At 35.4% G+C, this 14,302-nt stretch overlaps 1 protein-coding gene across 1 annotated transcript in view; it reads left to right on the top strand.

The window, feature by feature from the left end:
- LOC142349538 (tuberin-like) overlaps positions 1 to 14,302 on the top strand; it is a 494,816-nt gene that overhangs the window by 408,808 nt on the left and 71,706 nt on the right. The gene's annotated exons all lie outside the window — the stretch shown is intronic.

Raw genomic sequence — 14,302 nt, 5'->3', positions numbered from 1 at the left:
TTTGCGCTCAAAAGACTATCTATATGCAGTTTAACAAAAAGTGTTTTCCAATATAGTGAAGGACCTGTTCAAATCAATTGAGTGCGTCTGCAGGAGTGGGAAAGTCCAATTAGATTCTACAGCAAAAGGAATTATCGTTCTGGGTGCTCTGAGAAAGAAGTACTTGACATGTTGTCAGATTTTGCGCTCATAAGACTCTCTATATAAAGTTCAACAAAAAGTGTTTTCCAATATAGTGAAGGTCCTGTTCAAATCAATTGAGCGCTTACGTAGGATTGGAAAATCCAAGTAGATAATAAAGCAGAGGGAATTATTGTTCTAGATGGTCTGAGAAAGAGGTACTTCACACGTTGTCAGATTATGCGCTCAAAGACTGTCTATATGCAGTTTAACAAAAAGTGTTATTCATTATAGTGAAGTACTTGTTCAAATCAATTGAGCGGCTATGTAGGAGTGGGAATATCCAAATAGGTTCTAAAGCAGAAGGATTTTTCTTTTTAGGTAGTCTGAGAAAGAAGTACTTAACACGTTGTCAGATTTTGCGTTCAAAAGACTATCTATATACAGTTTAACAAAAAGTGTTTTTCAATATAGTGAAGGTCTTATTCAAATCAATTGAGCGCCTATGTAGGAGTGGAAACTGCAAATAGGTCCTAAAGCAAAAGAAATTATCGTTCTAGGTAATCTGAGAAAGAAGTTTTTAACACGATGTCAGATTTTGCGCTCAAAAGACTATCTATATGCAGTTTAACAAAAAGTGTTTTCCAATATAGTGAAGGACCTGTTCAAATCAATTGAGTGCGTCTGTAGGAGTGGGAAAATCCAATTAGATTCTACAGCAAAAAGAATTATCGTTCTGGGTGCTCTGAGAAAGAAGTACTTGACATGTTGTCAGATTTTGCGCTCATAAGACTCTCTATATAAAGTTCAACAAAAAGTGTTGTCCAATATAGTGAAGGTCTTGTTCAAGTCAATTGAGCGCTTACGTAGGATTGGAAAATCCAAGTAGATAATAAAGCAGAGGGAATTATTGTTCTAGATGGTCTGAGAAAGAGGTACTTCACACGTTGTCAGATTATGCGCTCAAAGACTGTCTATATGCAGTTTAACAAAAAGTGTTATTCATTATAGTGAAGTACTTGTTCAAACCAATTGAGCGGCTATGTAGGAGTGGGAATATCCAAATAGGTTCTAAAGCAGAAAGATTTTTCTTTTTAGGTCGTCTGAGAAAGAAGTACTTAACACGTTGTCAGATTTTGCGTTCAAAAGACTATCTATATACAGTTTAACAAAAACTGTTTTTCAATATAGTGAAGGCCTTATTCAAATCAATTGAGCGCCTATGTAGGAGTGGAATCTGCAAATAGGTCCTAAAGCAGAAGAAATTATCGTTCTAGGTAATCTGAGAAAGAAGTTTTTAACACGATGTCAGATTTTGCGCTCAAAAGACTATCTAAATGCAGTTTAACAAAAAGTGTTTTCCAATATAGGGAAGGTCTCGTTCAAATCAATTGAGCGCCTATGTAGGAGGGGGAAAATGCAAATAGGTCCTATAGCAGACGAAATTATCGTTCTAGGTAATCTGAGAAAGAAGTTTTTAACACGATGTCAGATTTTGCGTTCAAAAGACTACCTATATGCAGTTTAACAAAAAGTGTTTTCCAATATAGTGAAGGACTTGTTCAAATCAATTGAGTGCCTCTGTAGGATAGGAAAATTCAATTAGATCCTACAGCAAAAGGAATTATCGTTCTGGGTGCTCTGAGAAAGAAGTACTTGACATGTTGTCAGATTTTGCGTTCAAAAGACTGTCTATTTGCAGTTTAACAAAAAGTGTTTTCCAATATAGTGAAGGACTTGTTCAAATCAATTGGGTCCCTCTGTAGGAGTGGGAAAACTCAAGTAAATTCTACAGCAGAAGAAAATATTGTTCTGGGTGCTCTGAGAAAGAAGTACTTGATGTTTTGTCAGATTTTGCGCTCATAAGACTCTCTATAAGCAGTTCAACAAAAAGTGGTTTCCAATATAGTGAAGGTCTTGTTCAAATCAATTGAGCGCATACATAGGAGTGGAAAATCCAAGAAGATTCTAAAGCAGAGGGAATTATCGTTTGAGCTGGTCTGAGAAAGAAGTACTTATAACGTTGTCAGATTTTGCCCACAAAAACTATCTAAATGCAGTTCAACAAAAAGTGCTTTCCAAAATAGGGAAGGACTTGATCAAATAAATTGAGTGCGTCTGTAGGATAGGAAAATTCAATTAGATTCTACAGCAAAAGGAATTATCGTTCTGAGTGCTCTGAGAAAGAAGTTTTTAACACGATGTCAGATTTTGCGCTCAAAAGACTATCTATATACAGTTTAACAAAAAGTGTTTTCCAATATAGTGAAGGACTTGTTCAAATCAATTGAGTGCGTCTGTAGGATAGGAAAATTTAATTAGATTCTACAGCAAAAGGAATTGTCGTTCTGGGTGCTCTGAGAAAGAAGTTTTTAACACGATGTCAGATTTTGCGCTCAAAAGACTATCTATATGCAGTTTAACAAAAAGTGTTTTCCATTATAGTGAAGTACTTGTTCTAATCTATTGAGCGGCTATGTAGGAGTGAGAATGTCCAAATAGGTTCTAAAGCCGAAGGATTTTTCTTTCTAGGTAGTCTGAGAAAGAAGTACTTAACACGATGTCAGATTTTGCGTTCAAAAGACTGTCTATTTGCAGTTTAACAAAAACTGTTTTCCAATATAGTGAAGGACTTGTTCAAATCAATTGGGTCCCTCTGTAGGAGTGGGAAAACTCAAGTAAATTCTACAGCAGAAGAAAATATTGTTCTGGGTGCTCTGAGAAAGAAGTACTTGATGTTTTGTCAGATTTTGCGCTCATAAGACTCTCTATAAGCAGTTCAACAAAAAGTGTTTTCCAATATAGTGAAGGTCTTGTTCAAATCAATTAAGCGCCTACGTAGGAGTGGGACAATCCAAGTAGATTCTAAAGCAGGCGGATTTATCGTTCTAGGTGGTCTGAGAAAGAAGTACTTATAACGTTGTCAGATTTTGCGCTCAAAAGTCTCTCTATATGCAGTTTAACAAAGTGTTTTCCAATATAGTGAAGGATTGGTTCAAATCAATTGAGCGCCTACGTAGGAGTGCGGAAACGCAAATAAGTTCTACAGCAGAAGGAATTTTTTTATAGGTGGTCTGAGAAAGAAGTACTTAACACGATGTCAGATTTTGCGTTCAAAAGACTGTCTATTTGCAGTTTAACAAAAAGTGTTTTCCAATATAGCGAAGGACTTGTTCAAATCAATTGGGTCCCTCTGTAGGAGTGGGAAAACTCAAGTAAATTCTACAGCAGAAAAAAATATTGCTCTGGGTGCTCTGAGAAAGAAGTACTTGATGTTTTGTCAGATTTTGCGCTCATAAGACTCTCTATAAGCAGTTCAACAAAAAGTGTTTTCCAATATAGTGAAGGTGTTGTTCAAATCAATTAAGCGCCTACGTAGGAGTGGGACAATCCAAGTAGATTCTAAAGCAGGCGGATTTATCGTTCTAGGTGGTCTGAGAAAGAAGTACTTATAACGTTGTCAGATTTTGCGCTCAAAATACTATCTATATGCAGTTCAACAAAAAGTGTTTTCCAATATAGTGAAGGTCTTGTTCAAATCAATTGAGCGCCTACGTAGGAGTGGGAAAATCCAAGTAGATTCTAAAGCAGGCGGATTTATTGTTCTAGGTGGTCTGAGAAAGAAGTACTTATAACGTTGTCAGATATTGCGCTCAAAAGACTCTCTATATACAGTTTAACAAAAGGTGTTTTTCATTTTAGTGGAGTTCTTATTCAATTCAATTGAGCGCCCATGTAGGAGTGCGAAAACCTATATAGGTCTTAGGGCAGAAAAAATTATCGTTCTAGGTAGTCTGAGAAAGAAGTACTTAACACGTTGTCAGATTTTGCGCTCAAAAGACTATCTGTATACAGTTTAACAAAAAGTGTTTTCAATATAGTGAAGGTGTTATTCAAATCATTTGAGCGCCTATTTAGGAATGGGAAAAGGCAAATAGGCTCCTGAGCAGAAAGAATTATTGTTCTAGGTGGTCTGAGAAAGAAGTACTTAACACGTTGTCAGATTTTGCGCTCCAAAGACTATCTATATACAGTTTAACAAAAAGTGTTTTTCAATACAGTGAAGGACTTATTCAATTCAATTGAGCGCCTATGTAGGAATGGGAAAATCTAAACGGGTTCTCAAGCAGAAAGAATTATTAGTCTAGTTAGTCTGAGAAAGAAGTACTTAACACGTTGTCAGATTTAGCGCTCAAAAGACTATCTATATACAGTCTAACAAAAGGTGTTTTTCAATATAGTGAAGGTCTCATTGAAATAAATTGAGCGCCTTTGTAGGTGTGGGAAAATGCAAATAGGTTCTAAAGCACAAAGAATTGTTGTTTTGGGTGGTCTGAGAAAGAAGTAATTAACACGTTGTCAGATTTTGCGCTCAAAAGACTATCTATATACAGTTTAACACAAAGTGTTTTTCAATATAGTGAAGGTGTTATTAAAACCACTTGAGCGCCTATGCAGGAGTGGGAAAATGCAAATAGATTCTAAAGCAGAAAGATTTATTGTTCTATGTGGTCTGAGAAAGAAGTACTTAACACGTTGTCAGATTTTGCGCTCAAAAGACTATCTATATACAGTTTAAAAAAAAGTGTTTTTCAATAGAGTGACGGATTTATTCCATTCAATTGAGCGCCCATGTAGGAGTGGGAAAACCTAAATAGGTTTTTAAGCGGAGAAAGTTATCGTTCTATGTGGTTTGCGAAAGAAGTACTTAACACGTTGTCAGATTTTGCGCTAAAAAGACTATCTATGTACAGTTTAACAAAAAGTGTTTTTCAATATAGTGAAGGTGCTTTTCAAATCATTTGAGCGCCTATGTAGGAGTGGGAAAAGGCAAATAGGTTCTTAAGCAGAAAGACTTATTTTTCTAGGTGGTCTGAGAAAGAAGTACTTAACACAATGTCAGACTTTGCGCTCAAAAGACTATCTGTATACAGTTTATCAAAAAGTATTTTTCAGTACACTGAAGGACTTATTCAATTCAATTGAGCGCCTATGTAGGAGTGGGAAAACCCAAACAAGTCCTAAAGCAGAAAGAATTATTAGTCTATGTAGTCTGAGAAAGAAGTATTTAACACGTTGTCAGATTTTGCGCTCAAAAGACTATCTATATACAGTTTAACAAAAAGTGTTTTTCAATATAGTGAAGGTCTCATTGAAATAAATTTAGCGCCTATGTAGGTGTGGGAAAATGCAAATAGGTTCTAAAGCAGAAAGAATTAATGTTTTGGGTGGTCTGAGAAAGAAGTACTTAACACGTTGTCAGATATTGCGCTCAAAAGACTCTCTATATACAGTTTAACAAAAGGTGTTTTTCATTATAGTGGAGTTCTTATTCAATTCAATTGAGCGCCCATGTAGGAGTGCGAAAACCTATATAGGTCTTAGGGCAGAAAAAATTATCGTTCTAGGTAGTCTGAGAAAGAAGTACTTGACACGTTGTCAGATTTTGCGCTCAAAAGACTATCTATATACAGTTTAACAAAAAGTGTTTTTCAATATAGTGAAGGTGTTATTAAAATCACTTGAGCGCCTATGTAGGAGAGGGAAAATGCAAATAGATTTTAAAGTAGAAGGATTTATTGTTCTATGTGGACAGAGAAAGAGGTACTTAACACGTTGTCAGATTTTGCGCTCAAAAGACTATCTATATACAATTTAAAAAAAAGTGTTTTTCAATATAGTGACGGATTTATTCCATTCAATTGAGCGCCCATGTAGGAGTGGGAAAACCTAAATAGGTTTTTAAGCAGACGAATTTATCGTTCTAGGTAGTCTGAGAAAGAAGTACTTAACACGTTGTCAGATTTTGCGCTAAAAAGACCATCTATGTACAGATTAACAAAAAGTGTTTTTCATTATAGTGAAGGTGTTATTCAAATCATTTAAGCGCCTATGTAGGAGTGGGAAAAGGCAAATAGGTTCTTAAGCAGAAAGAATTATTGTTCTAGGTGGTCTGAGAGAGAAGTACTTAGCACGTTGTCAGACTTTGCGCTCAAAAGACTATCTATATACAGTTTAACAAAAAGTATTTTTCAATACAGTGAAGGACTTATTCAATTCAATTGAGCGCCTATGTAGGAGTGGGAATGTCCAAATAGGTTCTAAAGCCGAAGGATTTTTCTTTCTAGGTAGTCTGAGAAAGAAGTACTTAACACGATGTCAGATTTTGCGTTCAAAAGACTGTCTATTTGCAGTTTAACAAAAACTGTTTTCCAATATAGTGAAGGACTTGTTCAAATCAATTGGGTCCCTCTGTAGGAGTGGGAAAACTCAAGTAAATTCTACAGCAGAAGAAAATATTGTTCTGGGTGCTCTGAGAAAGAAGTACTTGATGTTTTGTCAGATTTTGCGCTCATAAGACTCTCTATAAGCAGTTCAACAAAAAGTGTTTTGCAATATAGTGAAGGTCTTGTTCAAATCAATTAAGCGCCTACGTAGGAGTGGGACAATCCAAGTAGATTCTAAAGCAGGCGGATTTATCGTTCTAGGTGGTCTGAGAAAGAAGTACTTATAACGTTGTCAGATTTTGCGCTCAAAAGTCTCTCTATATGCAGTTTAACAAAGTGTTTTCCAATATAGTGAAGGATTGGTTCAAATCAATTGAGCGCCTACGTAGGAGTGCGGAAACGCAAATAAGTTCTACAGCAGAAGGAATTTTTTTATAGGTGGTCTGAGAAAGAAGTACTTAACACGATGTCAGATTTTGCGTTCAAAAGACTGTCTATTTGCAGTTTAACAAAAAGTGTTTTCCAATATAGTGAAGGACTTGTTCAAATCAATTGGGTCCCTCTGTAGGAGTGGGAAAACTCAAGTAAATTCTACAGCAGAAAAAAATATTGCTCGGGGTGCTCTGAGAAAGAAGTACTTGATGTTTTGTCAGATTTTGCGCTCATAAGACTCTCTATAAGCAGTTCAACAAAAAGTGTTTTCCAATATAGTGAAGGTGTTGTTCAAATCAATTAAGCGCCTACGTAGGAGTGGGACAATCCAAGTAGATTCTAAAGCAGGCGGATTTATCGTTCTAGGTGGTCTGAGAAAGAAGTACTTATAACGTTGTCAGATTTTGCGCTCAAAATACTATCTATATGCAGTTCAACAAAAAGTGTTTTCCAATATAGTGAAGGTCTTGTTCAAATCAATTGAGCGCCTACGTAGGAGTGGGAAAATCCAAGTAGATTCTAAAGCAGGCGGATTTATTGTTCTAGGTGGTCTGAGAAAGAAGTACTTATAACGTTGTCAGGTATTGCGCTCAAAAGACTCTCTATATACAGTTTAACAAAAGGTGTTTTTCATTTTAGTGGAGTTCTTATTCAATTCAATTGAGCGCCCATGTAGGGGTGCGAAAACCTATATAGGTCTTAGGGCAGAAAAAATTATCGTTCTAGGTAGTCTGAGAAAGAAGTACTTAACACGTTGTCAGATTTTGCGCTCAAAAGACTATCTATATACAGTTTAACAAAAAGTGTTTTCAATATAGTGAAGGTGTTATTCAAATCATTTGAGCGCCTATGTAGGAATGGGAAAAGGCAAATAGGCTCCTGAGCAGAAAGAATTATTGTTCTAGGTGGTCTGAGAAAGAAGTACTTAAAACGTTGTCAGATTTTGCGCTCCAAAGACTATCTATATACAGTTTAACAAAAAGTGTTTTTCAATACAGTGAAGGACTTATTCAATTCAATTGAGCGCCTATGTAGGAATGGGAAAATCTAAACGGGTTCTCAAGCAGAAAGAATTATTAGTCTAGTTAGTCTGAGAAAGAAGTACTTAACACGTTGTCAGATTTAGCGCTCAAAAGACTATCTATATACAGTTTAACAAAAGGTGTTTTTCAATATAGTGAAGGTCTCATTGAAATAAATTGAGCGCCTATGTAGGTGTGGGAAAATGCAAATAGGTTCTAAAGCACAAAGAATTGTTGTTTTGGGTGGTCTGAGAAAGAAGTAATTAACACGTTGTCAGATTTTGCGCTCAAAAGACTATCTATATACAGTTTAACACAAAGTGTTTTTCAATATAGTGAAGGTGTTATTAAAACCACTTGAGCGCCTATGAAGGAGTGGGAAAATGCAAATAGATTCTAAAGCAGAAAGATTTATTGTTCTATGTGGTCTGAGAAAGAAGTACTTAACACGTTGTCAGATTTTGCGCTCAAAAGACTATCTATATACAGTTTAAAAAAAAGTGTTTTTCAATAGAGTGACGGATTTATTCCATTCAATTGAGCGCCCATGTAGGAGTGGGAAAACCTAAATAGGTTTTTAAGCGGAGAAAGTTATCGTTCTATGTGGTTTGCGAAAGAAGTACTTAACACGTTGTCAGATTTTGCGCTAAAAAGACTATCTATGTACAGTTTAACAAAAAGTGTTTTTCAATATAGTGAAGGTGCTTTTCAAATCATTTGAGCGCCTATGTAGGAGTGGGAAAAGGCAAATAGGTTCTTAAGCAGAAAGACTCATTTTTCTAGGTGGTCTGAGAAAGAAGTACTTAACACAATGTCAGACTTTGCGCTCAAAACTATCTGTATACAGTTTATCAAAAAGTATTTTTCAGTACACTGAAGGACTTATTCAATTCAATTGAGCGCCTATGTAGGAGTGGGAAAACCCAAACAAGTCCTAAAGCAGAAAGAATTATTAGTCTATGTAGTCTGAGAAAGAAGTATTTAACACGTTGTCAGATTTTGCGCTCAAAAGACTATCTATATACAGTTTAACAAAAAGTGTTTTTCAATATAGTGAAGGTCTCATTGAAATAAATTTAGCGCCTATGTAGGTGTGGGAAAATGCAAATAGGTTCTAAAGCAGAAAGAATAAATGTTTTGGGTGGTCTGAGAAAGAAGTACTTAACACGTTGTCAGATATTGCGCTCAAAAGACTCTCTATATACAGTTTAACAAAAGGTGTTTTTCATTATAGTGGAGTTCTTATTCAATTCAATTGAGCGCCCATGTAGGAGTGCGAAAACCTATATAGGTCTTAGGGCAGAAAAAATTATCGTTCTAGGTAGTCTGAGAAAGAAGTACTTGACACGTTGTCAGATTTTGCGCTCAAAAGACTATCTATATACAGTTTAACAAAAAGTGTTTTTCAATATAGTGAAGGTGTCATTAAAATCACTTGAGCGCCTATGTAGGAGAGGGAAAATGCAAATAGGTTCTTAAGCAGAAAGAATTAATGTTTTGGGTGGTCTGAGAAAGAAGTACTTAACACGTTGTCAGATATTGCGCTCAAAAGACTCTCTATATACAGTTTAACAAAAGGTGTTTTTCATTATAGTGGAGTTCTTATTCAATTCAATTGAGCGCCCATGTAGGAGTGCGAAAACCTATATAGGTCTTAGGGCAGAAAAAATTATCGTTCTAGGTAGTCTGAGAAAGAAGTACTTGACACGTTGTCAGATTTTGCGCTCAAAAGACTATCTATATACAGTTTAACAAAAAGTGTTTTTCAATATAGTGAAGGTCTCATTGAAATAAATTTAGCGCCTATGTAGGTGTGGGAAAATGCAAATAGGTTCTAAAGCAGAAAGAATTAATGTTTTGGGTGGTCTGAGAAAGAAGTACTTAACACGTTGTCAGATATTGCGCTCAAAAGACTCTCTATATACAGTTTAACAAAAGGTGTTTTTCATTATAGTGGAGTTCTTATTCAATTCAATTGAGCGCCCATGTAGGAGAGCGAAAACCTATATAGGTCTTAGGGCAGAAAAAATTATCGTTCTAGGTAGTCTGAGAAAGAAGTACTTAACACGTTGTCAGATTTTGCGCTCAAAAGACTATCTATATACAGTTTAAAAAAAAGTGTTTTTCAATAGAGTGACGGATTTATTCCATTCAATTGAGCGCCCATGTAGGAGTGGGAAAACCTAAATAGGTTTTTAAGCGGAGAAAGTTATCGTTCTATGTGGTTTGCGAAAGAAGTACTTAACACGTTGTCAGATTTTGCGCTAAAAAGACTATCTATGTACAGTTTAACAAAAAGTGTTTTTCAATATAGTGAAGGTGCTTTTCAAATCATTTGAGCGCCTATGTAGGAGTGGGAAAAGGCAAATAGGTTCTTAAGCAGAAAGACTTATTTTTCTAGGTGGTCTGAGAAAGAAGTACTTAACACAATGTCAGACTTTGCGCTCAAAACTATCTGTATACAGTTTATCAAAAAGTATTTTTCAGTACACTGAAGGACTTATTCAATTCAATTGAGCGCCTATGTAGGAGTGGGAAAACCCAAACAAGTCCTAAAGCAGAAAGAATTATTAGTCTATGTAGTCTGAGAAAGAAGTATTTAACACGTTGTCAGATTTTGCGCTCAAAAGACTATCTATATACAGTTTAACAAAAAGTGTTTTTCAATATAGTGAAGGTCTCATTGAAATAAATTTAGCGCCTATGTAGGTGTGGGAAAATGCAAATAGGTTCTAAAGCAGAAAGAATTAATGTTTTGGGTGGTCTGAGAAAGAAGTACTTAACACGTTGTCAGATATTGCGCTCAAAAGACTCTCTATATACAGTTTAACAAAAGGTGTTTTTCATTATAGTGGAGTTCTTATTCAATTCAATTGAGCGCCCATGTAGGAGTGCGAAAACCTATATAGGTCTTAGGGCAGAAAAAATTATCGTTCTAGGTAGTCTGAGAAAGAAGTACTTGACACGTTGTCAGATTTTGCGCTCAAAAGACTATCTATATACAGTTTAACAAAAAGTGTTTTTCAATATAGTGAAGGTGTCATTAAAATCACTTGAGCGCCTATGTAGGAGAGGGAAAATGCAAATAGATTTTAAAGTAGAAGGATTTATTGTTCTATGTGGACAGAGAAAGAGGTACTTAACACGTTGTCAGATTTTGCGCTCAAAAGACTATCTATATACAGTTTAACAAAAAGTATTTTTCAATACAGTGAAGGACTTATTCAATTCAATTGAGCGCCTATGTAGGAGTGGGAAAACCCAAACAAGTCCTAAAGCAGAGAGAATTATTAGTCTAGGTAGTCTGAGAAAGAAGTACTTAACACGTTGTCAGATTTTGCGCTCAAAAGTCTATCTATATACAGTTTAACAAAAAGTGTTTTTCAATATAGTGAAGGACTCATTGAAATAAATTGAGCGCCCATGTAGGTGTGGAAAAATGCAAATAGGTTCTAAAGCAGAAGGAATTATTGTTCTGGGTGTTCTGAGAAAGAAGTACTTAACACGTTGTCAGATTTTGCGCTCAAAAGACTCTCTATATGCAGTTTAACAAAAAGTGTTTTTCAATATAGTGAAGGACTCATTGAAATAAATTGAGCGCCCTTGTAGGAGTGGGAAAACCTATATAAGCTTTACAGCAGAAGATATTATCGTTCTAGGTAGACTGGGAAAGAAGTACTTAACACGTTGTCAGATTTTGCGCTCAAAAGACTATCTATACACAGTTTAACAAAGTTTTTTTTCAATATAGGGTAGGACTTATTCAGTTGAATTGAGCGCCTATGTAGGAGTGAGAAAAACCCAAATAGATTCTAAAGCTGAAAGAATTATTGTTTTAGGTAGTCTGAGAAAGAAGTACTTAACACGTTTTCAGATTTTGCGCTCAAAAGACTATCTATATACAATTTAACAAAAAGTATTTTTCAATACAGTGAAGGAATTATTCAATTCAATTGAGCGCCTATGTAGGAGTTGGAAAACACAAACAAGTCCTAGAGCAGAAAGAGTTATTAGTCTAGGTAGTCTGAGAAAGAACTACTTAACACGTTGTCAGATTTTGCGCTCAAAAGACTATCTATATACAGTTTAACAAAAAGTGTTTTTCAATATAGGGTAGGACTTATTCAATTGAATTGAGCGCCTATGTAGGAGTGAGAAAAACCCAAATAGATTCTAAAGCTGAAAGAATTATTGTTTTAGGTAGTCTGAGAAAGAAATACTTAACACGTTTTCAGATTTTGCGCTCAAAAGACTATCTATATACAATTTAACAAAAAGTATTTTTCAATACAGTGAAGGAATTATTCAATTCAATTGAGCGCCTATGTAGGAGTTGGAAAACACAAACAAGTCCTAGAGCAGAAAGAGTTATTAGTCTAGGTAGTCTGAGAAAGAACTACTTAACACGTTGTCAGATTTTGCGCTCAAAAGTCTATCTATATACAGTTTAACAAAAAGTGTTTTTCAATATAGTGAAGGTCTCATTGAAATAAATTGAGCGCCTATGTAGGTGTGGAAAAATGCAAAGAGGTTCTAAAGCAGAAGAAATTATTGTTCTGGGTGGTCTGAGAAAGAAGTACTTAACACGTTGTCAGATATTGCGCTCAAAAGACTCTCTTTATACAGTTTAACGAAAAAGTGTTTTTCATTATAGTGAAGTTCTTATTCAATTCAATTGAGCGACCATGTAGGAGTGGGAAAACCCAAACAGATTCTAAATCAGAAAAAAATTATTGTTCTAGGTAGTCTGAGAAAGAAGTAATTAACACGTTTTCAGATTTTGTGCTCAAAAGACTATTTACTTCCAGTTTAACAAAGAGTGTTTTTCAAAATAGTGAAAGTCTTATTGAAATAAATTGAGCGCCTATATAGGTGTGGGAAAATGCGAATAGGTTCTAATGCAGAAGGAATTATTGTTCTGGGTGGTCTGAGAAAGAAGTACTTAACACGTTGTCCGATATTGCACTCAAAAGAATATCTATATACAGTTTAACAAAAAGTGTTTTTCAATATAGTAAGGGACATATTTGATTCAATTGAGGGTCTACATAAGAGTGTAAAAATCCAAGTAGGCTCTACAGCAGCAAAAATTATTGTTCTCGGTGGTCTGAGAAAGAAGTACGTAACACGTTGTCAGATTTTGCGCTCAAAAGACTATCTATATACAGTTTAACAAAAAGTGTTTTTCAATATAGTGAAGGTGTTATTCAAGTCATTTGAGCGCCTATGTACGAGTGGGAGAATGCAAATAGATTCTAAAGCAGAAGTAATTATTGTTTTAGGTGGTCTGAGAAAGAAGTCCTTAACACGTTGTCAGATTTTGCCCTCAAAAGACCATCTATATACAGTTTAACAAAAAGTGTTTTTCAAAATACTGAAGGACTTATTCAAATTAATTGAGCGTCTATATAGGAGTGGGAAAACCCAAATAGGTTCTAAAGCAGAGAGAATTATTGTTCTAGGTAGTCTGAGAAAGAAGTACTTAACACGTTGTCAGATTTTGCGCTCAAAGGACTATCTATATACAGTTAAACAAAAAGCGGTTTTCAATATAGTGAAAGACTTATTGAAATCAATTGAGTGCCTTGTAGGAGTGGTAAAACAAATAGGTTCTAAAGCAGGAGGAATTGTTGTTCTGGGTGGTCTGAGCAAGAAGTAATTATAACGTTGTCAGATTTTGCGCTTAAAAGACTATCTATATGCAGTTCAACAAAAAATGTTATCAATTATAGTGAAGGACTTGTTCAAATCAATTGAGCGCCTGCGTAGGAGTGTGAAAATCCAAGTAAGCTCTACAGCAGCAAAAATTTTTGTTCTCGGTGGTCTGAGAAAGAAGTACTTAACATGTTGTCAGATTTTGCGCTCAAAAGACTATCCGCGTACAGTTTAACAAAAAGTGTTTTTCAATATAGTGGAGGACTTATTCGAATTATTTGAGCGCCTATGTAGGAGTGGGAGAATGCAGATAGGTTCTATAGCAGAAGTAATTATTGTTCTAGGTGGTCTGAGAAAGAAGTACTTAACACGTTGTCAGATTTTGCGCTCAAAAGACCATCTATATACAGTTTAACAAAAAGTGTTTTTCAATATAGTGGAGGACTTATTCGAATTATTTGAGCGCCTATGTAGGAGTGGAGAATGCAGATAGATTCTAAAGCAGGAGGAATTGTTGTTCTGGGTGGTCTGAGAAAGAAGTATTTAACACGTTGTCAGATATTGCGCTCAAAAGACTATCTATATACAGTTTAACAAGAAGTGTTTTTCAATATAGTGAGGGACTTATTCGAACCAATTGAGGGCCTATGCAGGAGTGTGAAAATCCAAGTAGGCTCTACAGCAGAAGAAATTATTGTTCTCGGTGGTCTGAGAAACAAATACTTAACATGTTGTCAGATTTTGCGCTCAAAAGACTATCTGCGTACAGTTTAACAAAAAGTGTTTTTCAATATAGTGGAGGACTTATTCGAATCAATTGAGCGCCTACGTAGGAGTGTGAAAATC

This window comes from Convolutriloba macropyga, chromosome 11 (assembly GCF_964194025.1).
Source record: "Convolutriloba macropyga chromosome 11, txConMacr16.3, whole genome shotgun sequence".
NCBI classification, from domain to species: Eukaryota; Metazoa; Xenacoelomorpha; order Acoela; family Convolutidae; genus Convolutriloba; species Convolutriloba macropyga.
The sequence above is the reverse complement of the archived record's forward strand: the minus strand, read 5'-3'. Positions and strand labels throughout refer to the sequence as shown.